We start from the raw sequence: 14,227 nt of genomic DNA, 5'->3' as shown, positions 1-14,227 counted from the left end.
TATATAAAGTGTTCTTGATGTATACGGAAAATCTAAAAAAGAAAAAACCAATAAAAAATAAACAAACAATAAAAACAAAGGCAAAAATAAAGAAAAGTGAAAAACAGTAAAACCAAGAAAGAAACAAAATAAGATAAACCGGTAAAAACCATGAAAGAGCCAAAAAAACTATGAAAAAACAGAAAACCGGTGAAGAAAAAAAAACGAAACCAAAAGAAAAATAATAATAGAAAATGATAAAGAAAACAACCAAACCGAACGAGTACGTGAAGCAACCGAAAAAGTGACCTGACTGCCGTGACGGATGCTATACTCGCATTCACGCATATGGGCAGGGTATATGGGTACCGGACGGATATACTCCCTCCGTCCGAAAATGCTTGTTCCTTAAATGGATGTATTTAACGCCAAATTAGTGCTAGATACATCTATTTAAGAGACAAGATTGGGATAAGTTTTTTCGAACGGAGGGAGTATATGGCTAGATTGAGGTCCGATTGTAGGTCTGCCCTGGGCCATCATGTTCATGCCGGCACACATGGCCTTTAGGAAGAAGATTCGAAAAGCGTTGCATTCAAAACAAGGAAGTCAGGTTCGCGGAGGACTCTCTTTCACCGACATAGCGGACTCTTGTAACTCTAGGGCCCCAATATCTAGTCGATAGAGACATCTTAGAAAACATTACAACATACAATCTCTCGGTTGTGTACCTTGTATACTTTGTATGCCCCTAGTCAAGAGCCCGAATCTAGGTAAGGAGTCGCCTCTTGTTACCATCCGGCCTATTTATCTTTTCCGAATAGACTTACTTAGGGATCTGTCGGAATTGTCTCCGACAACCATCGAGTTAAATTTCTGTTCTTCAGTTTGCTTCAGGTTCTGTTAGCGTCAGGGGTATACTTGGCCATAAGTCGGGTCGGGCCTAACAAAGCCCGTGGCAGAAAACCTAGGCCTGGGCCCGGCCCGGGCTAGCTGTCAGGCCTAGATTTCAGGCCCAGGCCCGTCCCATCAGAGGGAAAGCCCGTTGGGCCTTGGGCCAGGCCTCTCCTAAAACGCAAATATGCCAAGCCCAAGCTCGGCCCCGTCTTTGGGCTCAAAATTTAGGCCCAGGTCCGGCTGTAGATAAAAAAGGCCGGGTCGGGTCGGGCGGGCCGGGTTTCCCATGGCCAGTATAGTCAGGGGCAATATCTTCAGTCCGAGGCCGGCTGGCCCATTCGTGCGTCTGCTGGTTTGGCAAGACACCACCGGCTCTAGCAGAGCATTCAGAGAAGGATGTCTCGAGCCAGATACAGTTGCAGCTACGCTTGCCCACGAGGTGTTTGATTGAATGTCTAGCAGAGTATTCAGCGAGTGAAATCTGGAGCTGCAAACCTGCAGCCAGGACGCATCTTCTTCCCGGCGACCGGGAGAAGAAGCTTCAATAACGCAATATCATATCGTGTACAGAAAGTTCGGCTGTTCATTTTATTCTACAAATATCTAAGACAGCATGCATAAACATCAGAAATGGTAGGCACACACACTTTGCTACTTATATATGAATCAACCTGAGCATATCCAATTAGTTGATCTTCCTCTGCTCGAGCTCTCTGCTCTCCCTGAGATCAGCCTCCATCTTCTTATCCACGTTCTTGCTGAATCCAGGGTATGGCTCGTAGCCAAACAGCTTGTTGAGTATCTGTGCACACAAGGCCAACGGCTGCTACTTAGTACTGTTGGTAATAACTGCATGTCCATTCAATCTCTAGTAGATTGATTATGCCATCTTTGCTACATTCATATGTATGCGCACATGATTTGTGTTTATCTTGAATATTCAAAGGATTAAATGACGTTTACCTGCAGCAGAATGAGGAATGGCTCCATCAGGAACACCGCCGGAAGCTCACTCACCGTTGGCCCTTTCTTCTGCAAGAACAAGCAGATTCAGCAAGCAAAAATCAGAGATTGATGTCAGGTCGCCTGTGACCAGGAACGTGGCGGAGGTTCAGGGATCAAATCGGACGTTACCTCGAAGTGTCCATGGCCGAGGAACTGCCAGGTCCAGCAGAAGAGCTCCGTGGCCAGCACGAGCTTCCACGCGAGCGCGAAGCCGAGGCGGGCGGCGAGGGCGCGGCTGGCGGCCCAGGCGCCGAGGAGGAGGAGCGCGGCGAGGGCACCGGCGCGGCGGTCGACGGCGAGGTAGGCGGCGGCGTAGGCGAGGGAGAGCGCGAGGGCCGGGTCGAGCGGGGAGGGCAGGGGCAGGAAGTAGAGGATGAGCAGGTTGCCGAAGAGGATGGGACCCGCGAGCAGCGCGTGCGCGGCGGCGTTGACAGGGTGGCGGTGCTGCGACCGGAAGAAGGCGAACTGCGCCTCCAGGTCCAGCACGCCGCGCGGCTTCTTCTTGGCCTCCTCCATGGACGACGACGACCTGGAGCTCAAAGTAAATCGAGGATCTTCCGAGGACACCAACACCAGCAGTGGGGCGAAGAACCTTTTCTGATAAAAGTGAGCGGTTGGCTGCCTAGAGATGCTCGACTTCCTTTTAGAGGACTCATGAAGCGTACGCGCATATATGATCCTAATTTATTATTGACTGTATATGCCGAACTGCACCGGGTTCATCTGAATCTCGATCGTGTGAACCCTCGTCCAGATGCATCGCTATCGGTTTAATTAGTTACGCCGACCACGGAAAAGATTTGCTCTTCACACTACATTAGCATTCATGGCTGCATCAGTCTGTTGGCAGGGGTGATTAATGCTGACGTGTCCAGGCCTCCCACCCAGCCCTCCCCTCTCCCCATCCAATTCATTTGTGCGGTCATTCTTCCGCGGTATACCCCTCACTTACAAAAATATCGACCCTCAAAAGAAAAAACTTACAAAAAATATCAAGATAAAGACTTCACCACTATTATGGGGTCCCTATAGCACCCCCATCGCTAGTTTCTAAAAAGTGACACCTAAAAAACATAACAATACAACCTTTCGATTTAGAGGAAAGGGGAGGGATTTTACAATGCCCTCTATATTCTTATTTTTTGGTGCAAGGAAAATTTTCTCTCGCCCGAGCCCTCGTGTTATCATATACATGTCTCTTTTGCTTGCCCTTCCCTCCGCCGCGGACCCATTTTTGGCGTCCAATCTTCTCCTTTCCCCTCATCTCCGGCTACTCATCCGCGAACACCCGAATGTGGCCCTGCCTTCTACCGCCGAGCCTCTTGTCACTGAGGCCCTAGGTGTTTGACAATAGTCAAACACCCTAGACTACTGACCTTAGCATCCATCTTGCCTAAAGGGCTCGTGCATATTGGCCGGCTCGTTAGCGCGGCCGCCCTCGTTCGTTCTACGTACGGGTCCTTTCCATTTTTTAATCTATCGGTTTCATTTTTCTTTTCATTGTTTTCTTTCATCTTTTTTCATTCACTTCTTCACAGTGTCTACCGGCTTCTTCTTTCTTTGTTTATTTTCCATTCTTACTAGGATTTTTGGTCTCGTTTCTTTGTTTCCTTTGTCTATTCGTGTTCCTTTCTTGTTTTCTTATTGATTTTCTTCGTTTTCATTTTACATTTTCGTATACATCAGGAACATTTTGTATATGCATGTTTAACATCTTTTAAATACGTGATTAACATTTTGAAAACTTATATGTTTTGTGTCTACTTTTTACATACATGGTGTAATTTTTTTGTATACACTAAGAACGTTTTTCATATACGCCTTTAACATTTGTAAATACATGATTAACAATTCATAAAAACATATACTTTTTAATATCTATTTTTCCATAAACATTATACTTTTTTGTATACATAAAAAACATTATATATATATACGCGTTTAACATTTTTCAAATACATGATTAATATTTTTTATGTCTACTTTTTCATTCCATGTTTTTAATACATCACAAACATTTTATATACACATTTAATATTCTATGAACAATTTAATAATATTTTTAAAATTCATATTATTTTATGCCTAATTTTTTCCACGTACATTGTACATTTTTTATACATCGAAAATATTTTTCTATGCGCTTTTAACATTTTTGAAATGCATGATTAACGTTAAAAAATGAAAATTAGATTTATACTATTTTCCATACGCATTGTACGTTTTATGTATGCATCAGAAACATTTTTCTATGCATATTTAATATTTTAAATGCATGATTAACGTTTCTCAACTCTTATACATATAGTAACTTCTAAAATAGATGTTTTCAGAATATTCGAGATACAAGCAAAAATGAAATAGTAAAACAAAACAAGGAACAAAATATTGTAGAAACAAAAATGGACGAAAAAAGCACTGAAGGCCTGTATCCGCGGTGGGCGGGCTAATCGGGCTTCTTTCTGAAGCGAGAGGCCCTAGTATCACGCTTCAAGCAAGACATAGGCGCGCCTGACAGTTGCGTCGCACCCGATACCGCACCGGCCCAGTCACCTCGTGGTCTCATCACGCTGACGTCCCACTAACATTGCACATTTATTTTTTTTTAGTTTAGTTTATATTTTGAAAAGAAAAAATTGATATATTATGAGAAAATAATTAAGTTATTCTTTTAAAAAGTGTTTATTGCACATTAAAAAATGTAAATATTGTGTAAAACATGTTGGCTCAACCTTTTGAAAATATTTCTACCATTCAAGAAATATCATTACCTGAAAAAAATTTAAATAAAATGTATGAGCATTTCAAAAATGTTCACGCATTTCAGTAACATGTACCAGGCATTCAAACAATGTATTCGTAAAATTAAAAAATGTACCGTACATTTAGAAAGATGTTCACGCATTTCAAACAAAATGCTTGCCACATTTTATTAACAAACATATTTATTAAATGTAATGAAAAGATCACATGGTTCAAAGAAAATTAATGACATCATAAGAAAATGTTAACATGTGTTTAAAAAATCTTCAAAACAAGTTTTAAAAATGTTAAGTCATTTAGAAAAATTCTGAACGTATATAAAAAATTCTTGGATGTATACAAAATTGTCCAATTTGTACGAAAATAGTGGAAATGAAAACATATATTTGCAAAAATGTTAGCAAGTATTTAGAAAATGTTAAATGTGTAAACCAAAATGTTCCTAATGTATATGAAAAATGTGCAATCGTATAAAAGTTGTAGACATGTGTTGGAAAATAAAGAAGAAAACCAAATAAACCACTAAAACTGAGAAGGAAACAAAGAAGAGCAAGGAAGGAAGAAAGAAAACCAGTAAAACACGTAAAAAAACAAAACACAATAATGCAAAACTATTCTTCAACGTATCCCTTTCGGGGCCGACCCAAGAGCAGCAAGCAAGGCTGGCCTTGGGGTAATCAGTATGGGTGACGTATAGCTTTGGCGCCCATGCACACCAACACCCAAAGAAAATGTGGGTAATGCACTTTGAGTATCTTGGCATGCACAGTGTATCCTATTTGGCACCTTAAGCGCGGTTTACTTCGTGAATTGTACATAGCGCCCACACACGTTTCGTAAAATGATGGCGCCAGACCCATGTAAGAACGATGCTTAAACTTTTTTAATACCAGTCAAATTTTTTAGACCTATGAAAATTTTGAATCCTCAAATCCCTAAATTTATTTCAAATTTGTGAACCTTTTCAAATCTATTCAAATTCATTAACCTTTTTATAAATATGTTAATTTTTTTTAAATTTATGTATTTTCAAGTTTGTGAAAAATTCATAGAATTCATGAACTTTTTTGAATTTTGATCTTTTTTCCATATTCTTGAACTTTTTCTTAATGCGTCAACTCTTTTCAAATTCAAGAACATTTGTTAAATACACAATTTTTTAACTTCCCAACATAATCCCAAATTCCTGAACTTTTTTCAAAATTTGGGATTTTTTTAATGTATGAATTTGGCTAAATCTGTTAAAAATCCAGAATTTGTTTTTGTTTGCTGAACCTGTAGCTGTTTTTGGTTTTTGACTTACGAGACCGAATTATCCTACAAAGCAATCGAGGGAAGCCCCATGCAAACAACCGAGCAACTAAGCCCAGGTCGAGTGAGCACGATCGACATCTCCAATTTCGGGCGCCTGAAGCGCCAGATAGAAGCTAGACAAATCCTATTTGGCGCCCTCTGCACCAAATACAGTGTTAATGGTACAGGGCGCACCCCGTGCAACAGGCTATAGCGGTTCAGTGTGCCACGTGATAACCACCCCGCCACTCGACGTTCTGCGGTCAAGTACATTTTCTTACCTCTTTTGTTCTTTCTTTTCTTTTTTTCTTTTTCTTCCTTCTTTTTTTCTTTTTCTTTTATTTGTTCTATTGGAATGAAAAAGTTCACCGGATTTCATGAACTATTTTTCAACTTCGATGAACTTTTCTAAAATTTGATGAACTGTTTTTCAAATTCGATGAACTTTTTCCAAATGCGATGAACTTTTTTTTCAAATCCAATGAACCTTTTCAAATTCAGTCAACTTTTTTCAAATTTAGTGAAGTTTTTTTGCAAATTTGGTGAACTTTTTTCAAATCCAATGAACTTTTTTCAAATCCTATGATTTTTTTTGAAATCCGATGAACTTTTTTTCAATCTCATGGACTTTTTTCAAATCCGAAGAACTTTTTCAAATTCGATGAACTTTTTTCAATTTTTGTGTTCAAAATTGATGAATTTTTTTTATAATTGATGATTTTTTTCAAATTCATGAACTGTTTTTCAAATTCATAATTCTTCAGATCCATGTGTTTTTCAGTTTTGTGAATGAAGGGACGAATAGCAAAAGAAGAAAAACGAACGAAACATGCATGAAGGGAATGAGCGAACGTTCAAAAAAGGGAAGGTGTGAGCGCGCTAGCTGGGCCGGCCCACGCGAGGCTGCTGCACGAGCGTCGGCTAAGTGAACGGGCGCATAAGGCGTCGAAGAGGAGGTCTCTGTAAGCTATCTGGATTGCCTCAGAAAAAAGAAGCTCTCGGGATGCACAGTGTACTTAAACCAGCAGTGTACTTTTTTTCTGTATACTTTACGGCCATGTGCTAAGCAAATGGCACGTCTAATCATGTGGGGAATCATCACCATCATCAGGTTTTTTTTTTAGGGGAAAGCCAAATTTTATTTATGAAAGACCACAATGGGTGGGATACAACTCGGATCATGGGGTTGGCCTAACCAGAGGTGGCGCCCCGGGCCGAGACTAAGTGAGTATTTGACTAGTTTATGTGCTTCAACATTAGCAGCACAACCTTCAAAAGAAAAATTACACTGAAATAAAGTTGCTCTAACATTAATCTCCTGGATAATAGAACCATTCCTTCCTTTGCCTCCACATGAAATATCAGCCACAGTTTGCTTGGAGTCGGATGCAATGACGAAATTATGAAGATTAAGATCTGCCGCCAGCGCCAAAGCCTCTCTACATGCAACTGCCTCAAGTATTGCAGGGTCCTCTAGGCCAGCTACCACCAATGCGGAGCTGCCTAGGTAGTTACCTTGCCCATCCCTGCAAACTGCCGCTGCTGATCCACCCTTCCTTGCTCTTACTCCAGCATCTACGTGGATCTTAGCAAAACCCGCATGGGGAGCCTTGGGCCGAACAGCCCGTTGCCCCATTGCTGGCGCTGCACTATTCCTCGTCGGGCTTCTCACAGTAATCATGTTGAGTTCATCAATGAATCGCCTGACAAAGGAATTAGTTGCTTGAGGTGATTGAAAAATTCCTTCATGAATAGCCTTGCGCCGCGCAGTCCATATCGCCCAGAGTGTGACTGCAAGCAGTACAAACTGATCATGAGCCAGTGACTGCATGAAGGTGAAGAGCCACTGCTTGGCGTTGGGTTCCGTATTTGATACCAGGCTTTGTGCTAGCTCCTCATCAACTAGCGCCCACACACATCTCGAGCTAGTGCAGTTTACCAGAGAATGTCTCCATGAGTCAGGAGAGCCGCATAATCCGCATTGAGCATTATCAGCCATGTGTCGATGAGCCCTGATATCCTCCATGGGAAGAGAGTGCCTTGATAAGCGCCAGAGGAACATCCTAACCTTTGCCGGAACCTGGGTCTTCCACAGAGTTTTCCATGCTCCCTCCTCGGCTGCAGTGTTTGAGGTTCCAGCCGTGCCCTCAAGCCATGCCTCCCGGCGCTGTCTTTTCGCTACAAGCATGCGATAAGCAGATTTGACAGTAAAATTTCCACTTGTTTCAAAATTCCAGCTCCAGAAATCATGGAGGTTACGAGTGCACACCGAGATCCCCATAATAATCCTTGCATCCATGGGCATAAAAACTTGGTTAATTAGCTGACTATTCCACAAAGCACTTGTATGGTCGATGAGTTCCTAAACCATGATCGGTGGATTAGGGTGAATGCTCCCATATGGCCGTAACATCTCGTCTCTTGGCAGCCACGGGTCCTCCCAAATACGAGTAGATTGACCATTACCGATTCGGCGGATAAGCCCTTGCTTGAGTGTGTCCCTGCCTTTGATGATGGCTCGCCATATCTGACTAGGATGGTTACCCAAAGTCGCCTCAAGAATGGTCGAATCAGGGAAATATATGCTCTTGAATAAGCGAGCACTAAGGGAATCTGGTGCTTGTAGTAGTCTCCAGGCCTGTCGTGCCAACATAGACATGTTGAACAGTTCAAAATCTTTAAACCCTAGGCCACCCATTCCCTTCGACTGCGTCATGCTTTTCCACGATACCCAATGAGGCTTCCTTTTGCCTTCTTTGCTTCTCCACCAGAACCTTCTAATGAGCATGTTGAGATGTTCGCATAAACCCCTTGGAAGTTTAAAACAAGACATGGAAACATCGGTATGGCCTGAGCAACAGATTTGATTAGGACCTCCTTGCTTGCCGTTGCCATAGTGTTCTCCACCCAGCCCTGCACCTTGCTCCACAGACGATCTTTGAGGTATTTAAATGCCCCATTCTTTGAACTCCCAATATCTAATGGCATCCCTAGATACTTCTCGTTTAGTGTTTCGTTGGGTACATTGAGTAAGCCTTTTATTTCATTCCTGGTAGCTTCTGGCACTCCCTTGCTAAAGAAGATTGATGATTTTGCAAAGTTCACTCGCTGACCTGATGCTTGGCAGTATGTGTTCAGTACTAGGTTCACCTCATTAGCTCCCGCACTATTTGCCTTACAAAACAGCAGGCTGTCATCAGCGAATAAAAGGTGGCTAACTGGTGGCGCCGTAGGAGCCACTTGTACACCGCCCAAATTGGATGACTCACTTTTTGATTTCAATAGGCACGACAGGCCCTCTGCTGCTAGCAAGAACAAGTACGGGGATATTGGGTCCCCTTGTCTGATACCTCTTGACGGTTCAAACTCCTCCAATCTCTTCCCATTGAACATAAAAGAAAACTTAACTGTGGTGACCAGTCCCATAACTATGTCCACCCATCTCTCAGTGAACCCCAGCTTTACCATTATTGCTCTCAAATATGGCCACTCCACCCTATAATATGCCTTCATCATATCTAGCTTCAGGGCGAATGGCTGATGCTTCTTAGCTTTATTTCTCTTCATAAAGTGTAGGCACTCGTAGGCTGTGATGATGTTGTCAGTAATAAGTCTACCAGGAACAAAAGCAGATTGTTCCTCAAAGATAATGTCAGGTAGTATCACTTTCAGCCGGTTAGAGATCACTTTGGATGCAACTTTATAGAGAATGTCACATAAACTGATTGGACGGAACTGGCTCAAAAGAGTTGGATTTTTTACCTTGGGGATCAACACCAAGACTGTCTCATTGATGCACTCAGCAGATTCGGTTCCTTCAACAATTTTAAGCACGACTTTAGTGATTTCATCTCCACATGTCTCCCAGTGCCGCTGAAAGAAGTGAGCAGGGAAGCCGTCTGGTCCCGGTGCCTTGGTGGGAAACATTTGAAAGAGGGCAGTTTTAACTTCTTCTGCGTTGTACGGTGCATTTAACGTAGCATTCATTGCCTGCGTGACCTTGCATGGTACTGTTTCTAGTACCTGTGCCATATCCCCCACCCCTTCCGTCGTGTACAGATCCTTATAAAAGGTGGTCGTCATAGTTTCCATCTCTGGCACGTTCTCCGTTACCCTACCATCAGCACACTGCAGTGACTTGATCTGGTTTTTCCGCCGTCGCCTGCTCGCTCTCATATGGAAGAAATAGGTATTTTTGTCGCCATGCATGATCCAGTCTATCCTAGCTCGTTGCCTCCATAAGATTTCTTCGCGGTGAAACAGTTCAACCAGGCGGTCACATATTTTTGTCTCTTGTCGCGATGGATCGGATCTTCCTGGGAGTTCACGCCACACCTGTAGCTCCTTTTTCAATTGTGCGATTTCTCTGCGAACGCTGCCAAAGTGCAGCCGATCCCATGTTGCCAGGTCACCCGATAGCGTGTAAAGTTTCGCTAAAACGAACTCTTCGGCAGACTTTCTGCAAAAAAGGGCGACAGGCAGAGTTTGGCGACTATTGGGGGCAAAATTTCGTGTTTTGACCCTTTTGTCAAACAAAATCGAGATCTGACCCTAGTTTGAAAGTTTTTCGAGATCTGACCCTTTTGCTACCGCCAGGCCTTCAGGCGGTAGGGTTGCACAGTCTACCGCCGCAGGTTCTGGCGGTAGGTGTGGCTGACGACCGTTAAGCCGTTAACGGCTGCTTACGGACCTACCGCCATAGGCCACGACGGTAGTCAGCACAAACCTACCGCCGAGAGCCATGGCGGAAGGTTATCATAGTGGCATGAAGTTAACTGCTTTGATTTTTTCTTCAATTTTTTTGCCATAGACATAAGAAACAATAAGCACAATTTCATAGACATAAGAAGTTTGATCACCTCCAAATAGTTTGATCACATAACGAAGTTTGATCACATCCAAATAGTTTTGCCATTACGGACTAAGAAACAAGTACCAAATAACATAGTTTGATCACATAACATAGTTTGATCACATCCAAATAGTTTCATGAAGCCAACATAAGAAGTTTAACAAGTTCAACGGTCATTGACCACATAAAAGGTTTCATCCATAGGTAGCAATCAAACATGACGATCATCAGCAGCCACACGCATATATAGTTCTAGATGATATCGATGACGATCATCATCTTCAAGCCTTGACGGTTGGTGTTCCTGATAGTAATTAGGATGGCCTGTCTAACATGAAGATTCTTGTCAACGAGGAAGCTCTTCCACCCAACCGAGCTTAAGTGTGTGCGACCATCCGTGTCCACGCCGTACGCACAAGTAGTGACAGAGCCCCTTGCGGTAAGGCGTATTCCAGCATAGCCTTCTTCATCAGCCTCGATGCCACAACTCTCAGATAGGCTCTTTGGCAATTTCTGAATAAGAAAAACATATCAATTAATAAGTATGGATTATCTAAACTATTAACAGTTCCTTGGATTCTACACTAATAACATACCATGACATGTCGATCGATCATGGTACTTGTCAGACGGGTCACGAATGGCACCCCGACCAAGTCAGCACGTGGCAGAAAGTTGTCCCATAGGTTGCACACCTCCTGATCGCTTAGCCTCACTCTTTGAGCACAGATGGCTTCCTCAAGTGGGTCTTCATAGTCATCATCCTCATCAAGTGGTGGTGGTGGCGCCATTTTCCTTATATAAGCATTGATTGGATAAAGTTAATTAAACATCAATATTTGTTCTAATGCAAGCATTCATCAGATATAGGTAGATTCCACCTAAATCAATGGAGATATATAGCAAAACAAATATCTACAATATTCACACAATAAATCATCACATATGGCTATAAGAAGGACTAAACCTAGGGTTCATCTAGGTTCTAGGGTTCATCATATCAACTAGAGAGGGTTCCTCATATGGCTATAAGAAAGACTAAACCTAGGGTTCGTCTAGGTTCTAGGGTTCATCTAGGTTCTAGGGTTCATCATATCAACTAGAGAGGGTTCCTCGTATGGCTATAAGAAAGACTAAACCTAGGGTTCATCAACTAGGTTCATCACATTGCAATCATCTAGGTTCTAGGGTTCATCATATCAACTAGAGAGGGTTCCTCATATGGCTATAAGAAAGCGGATTGATTTGACTCAAACTAATTAGGGGATTGGAGGAGCTTACCTTCCTCTTTCCGTAGCCATCTCGATCCGCAAAATCCGTGAATCAACGAAGAAGATCGGAGTGGGGAAGTGGAGGAGATGAGAAAATGGGCGAGAGGAAGAAGAAGGCGGCGGGGTGGGTGGGGATTAGGGGTTGGGGTGGGGTGGGCGGGCGGTTGGGTTCATAAATGCCCAAACCCTACCGCCATAGGGCGCGGCGGTAGGAGACCACACCCTACCGCCATTAGACCCAGCGGTAGGATGCCTCCCCCCACGCCCCCTTCTGTGACCAAAAAATCGAGCAGCGTAGCGGTAGGGTTGCACGCCCTACCGCCGAGGACCTAGGCGGTAGGATCCTACCGCCAAGCACCCTGGCGGTAGGGTGTGCAACCCTACCGCTGCACTGCTCGATTTTTTGGTCACAGAAGGGGGCGTGGGGATAGGCATCCTACCGTCGGGTCTGATGGTGGTAGGATGTACAGACCTACCGCCTTAGTGGGTGGCGGTAGGGTGGCCCAGTGTGCATTTTTTGCACCTTCTAACTTCTTTTGTCTTCAATTTTTGGCAGACAGCATTTAAACAGCATATGTATGACATATGAAGCACACAATGTATGATATATGATGCACACACCACAAATCTATAAATAAGGTAGGTTCGATACATAGCAAATAGACATCCATAAAGGTTTTCACCAAGTTATACATAGCAAATTAACGAAAAAGTTTCACGAGCAAATTCATATGGTTCACGAAGCAAATATGCAAGTTTTTAGTTCAACGACACGGCAGCAACTTCAGTCCTTCCTTCCCCTCTTCGACTTTCGGTCCTCGTTATCCTTGGATCACTTCTCGGCCGCCGTCTTCTTGCGGGCCGTAGGACGTGCTTTTTGAAACGGGGATGGACTCTTCCAATCCTTCTTCGGCACATTTCTCTTCTCACGCTGGGTTGGCTGAGTTGCTGGAGGTCCATCGTCATCATCGTACTCCTCCTCCTCATTGTCCTCTTCCTCTTCCTCACCATGTTCTTCTTCTGCGCCCTCTTCTTCATCTTCCTCTGCATCATCATCGTCGTCACTCTCCTCCTCGTCACCTTGAACCGCCCTAGACGACGAGGCTACATGGCTCGATGAAGTGAGGCTACGCATCGGTGCAGGAGGAAAAACATCCTCGGTGTTTGTAGCGCACCCAAGCCGGCGTGCTTTGTTGACGTATTTCTGCAATGATAACGAAACAATATGAACTTCTCGAATGTCCAATGATAACGAAAATGAACTCCGTATTACCTTCACCGTTTCCCTCAACTTGTTCTCACTAGCTCGAGTCCCAGGGACAGCACTAAGCGCATCAGAGGCATGAAAAATGCTTTTGTTCAGTTCCGAAGACTGCAAAGTAATAAAATGAGTCAGTAGCACAAAAAGCTGATTTCATCCAACCGTCGGTTCAAAAGAGGTAAAAACAACATACCACTCTGTTCATGAGGGGTCCGTACTCCATAAACCCGCCTTGAACCTGTCTGATGCTCTCGTTGTAGGCTTCATTCTCTGAGGCGTCATCAAACAGGTCTTCGGCATCTGCTGTCGTCCACTAGGGCCTCAGACGCAGACGATGCTTGATGCCATCATCGTACCACAGCATGTGATCCTCATACTCGTCCCAGTCAATCACTCTCCTCTCCGTGTCTTTGCGTCCTTTCCCCTCGTTCCATCCTTCACGTATCTCGCATGTTCGGCTTCCCAATCCGTGATTGATTGATTCTTCTGCCTGCTCATCCTGCAATGCATAAGAAAGAATGTAAAACACCCTTCTTTTATGAATGTAAAGCATCAAAACAAGAACTTAGAATCGATGAGGATGGCTTGTGGTACTCACAGGTGTAGGTCGTAGCCACCGGTATCGTGGCCGGCTGGTGGTGTGTGTTGCGCCTTACCAAATTGTGCGGCAACGCGCTGTGGCAAGTGGTACTCCACGGCATAGACACAAATCATGGGCACGATGCACCGGAAGAGAAGCCGGTCCTGCTTGCACATGCTGTTCAGCTCGAACCCCCACTCTCGATCATCACTATACGGCCGCCAAGTAACCTATAACCAAACAATGTTAGGCTCAAGTGAAAGTGTTATCGAAACAATGGTAAGCTCAAGTGAAAATGTAGTTCTTATACCTGGAAAGGCGTGAGA

General features: G+C 43.6%; 1 non-coding gene across 1 annotated transcript; it reads right to left on the bottom strand.

Moving 5' to 3' along the window:
* Window positions 1-1,351: 1,351 nt before the first annotated feature.
* Window positions 1,352-2,547, bottom strand: LOC109778765 (2-hydroxy-palmitic acid dioxygenase MPO1). Its single transcript, XR_012189517.1, has 3 exons — window positions 2,011-2,547; window positions 1,840-1,908; window positions 1,352-1,678 (listed from the first exon to the last, which is right to left on the bottom strand). It is a non-coding gene; the product is annotated as a 2-hydroxy-palmitic acid dioxygenase MPO1 (transcript).
* Window positions 2,548-14,227: the final 11,680 nt, after the last annotated feature.

This window comes from Aegilops tauschii, chromosome 7, assembly GCF_002575655.3.
Source record: "Aegilops tauschii subsp. strangulata cultivar AL8/78 chromosome 7, Aet v6.0, whole genome shotgun sequence".
In the NCBI taxonomy this organism is placed as follows: domain Eukaryota; kingdom Viridiplantae; phylum Streptophyta; class Magnoliopsida; order Poales; family Poaceae; genus Aegilops; species Aegilops tauschii.
The sequence above is the reverse complement of the archived record's forward strand: the minus strand, read 5'-3'. Positions and strand labels throughout refer to the sequence as shown.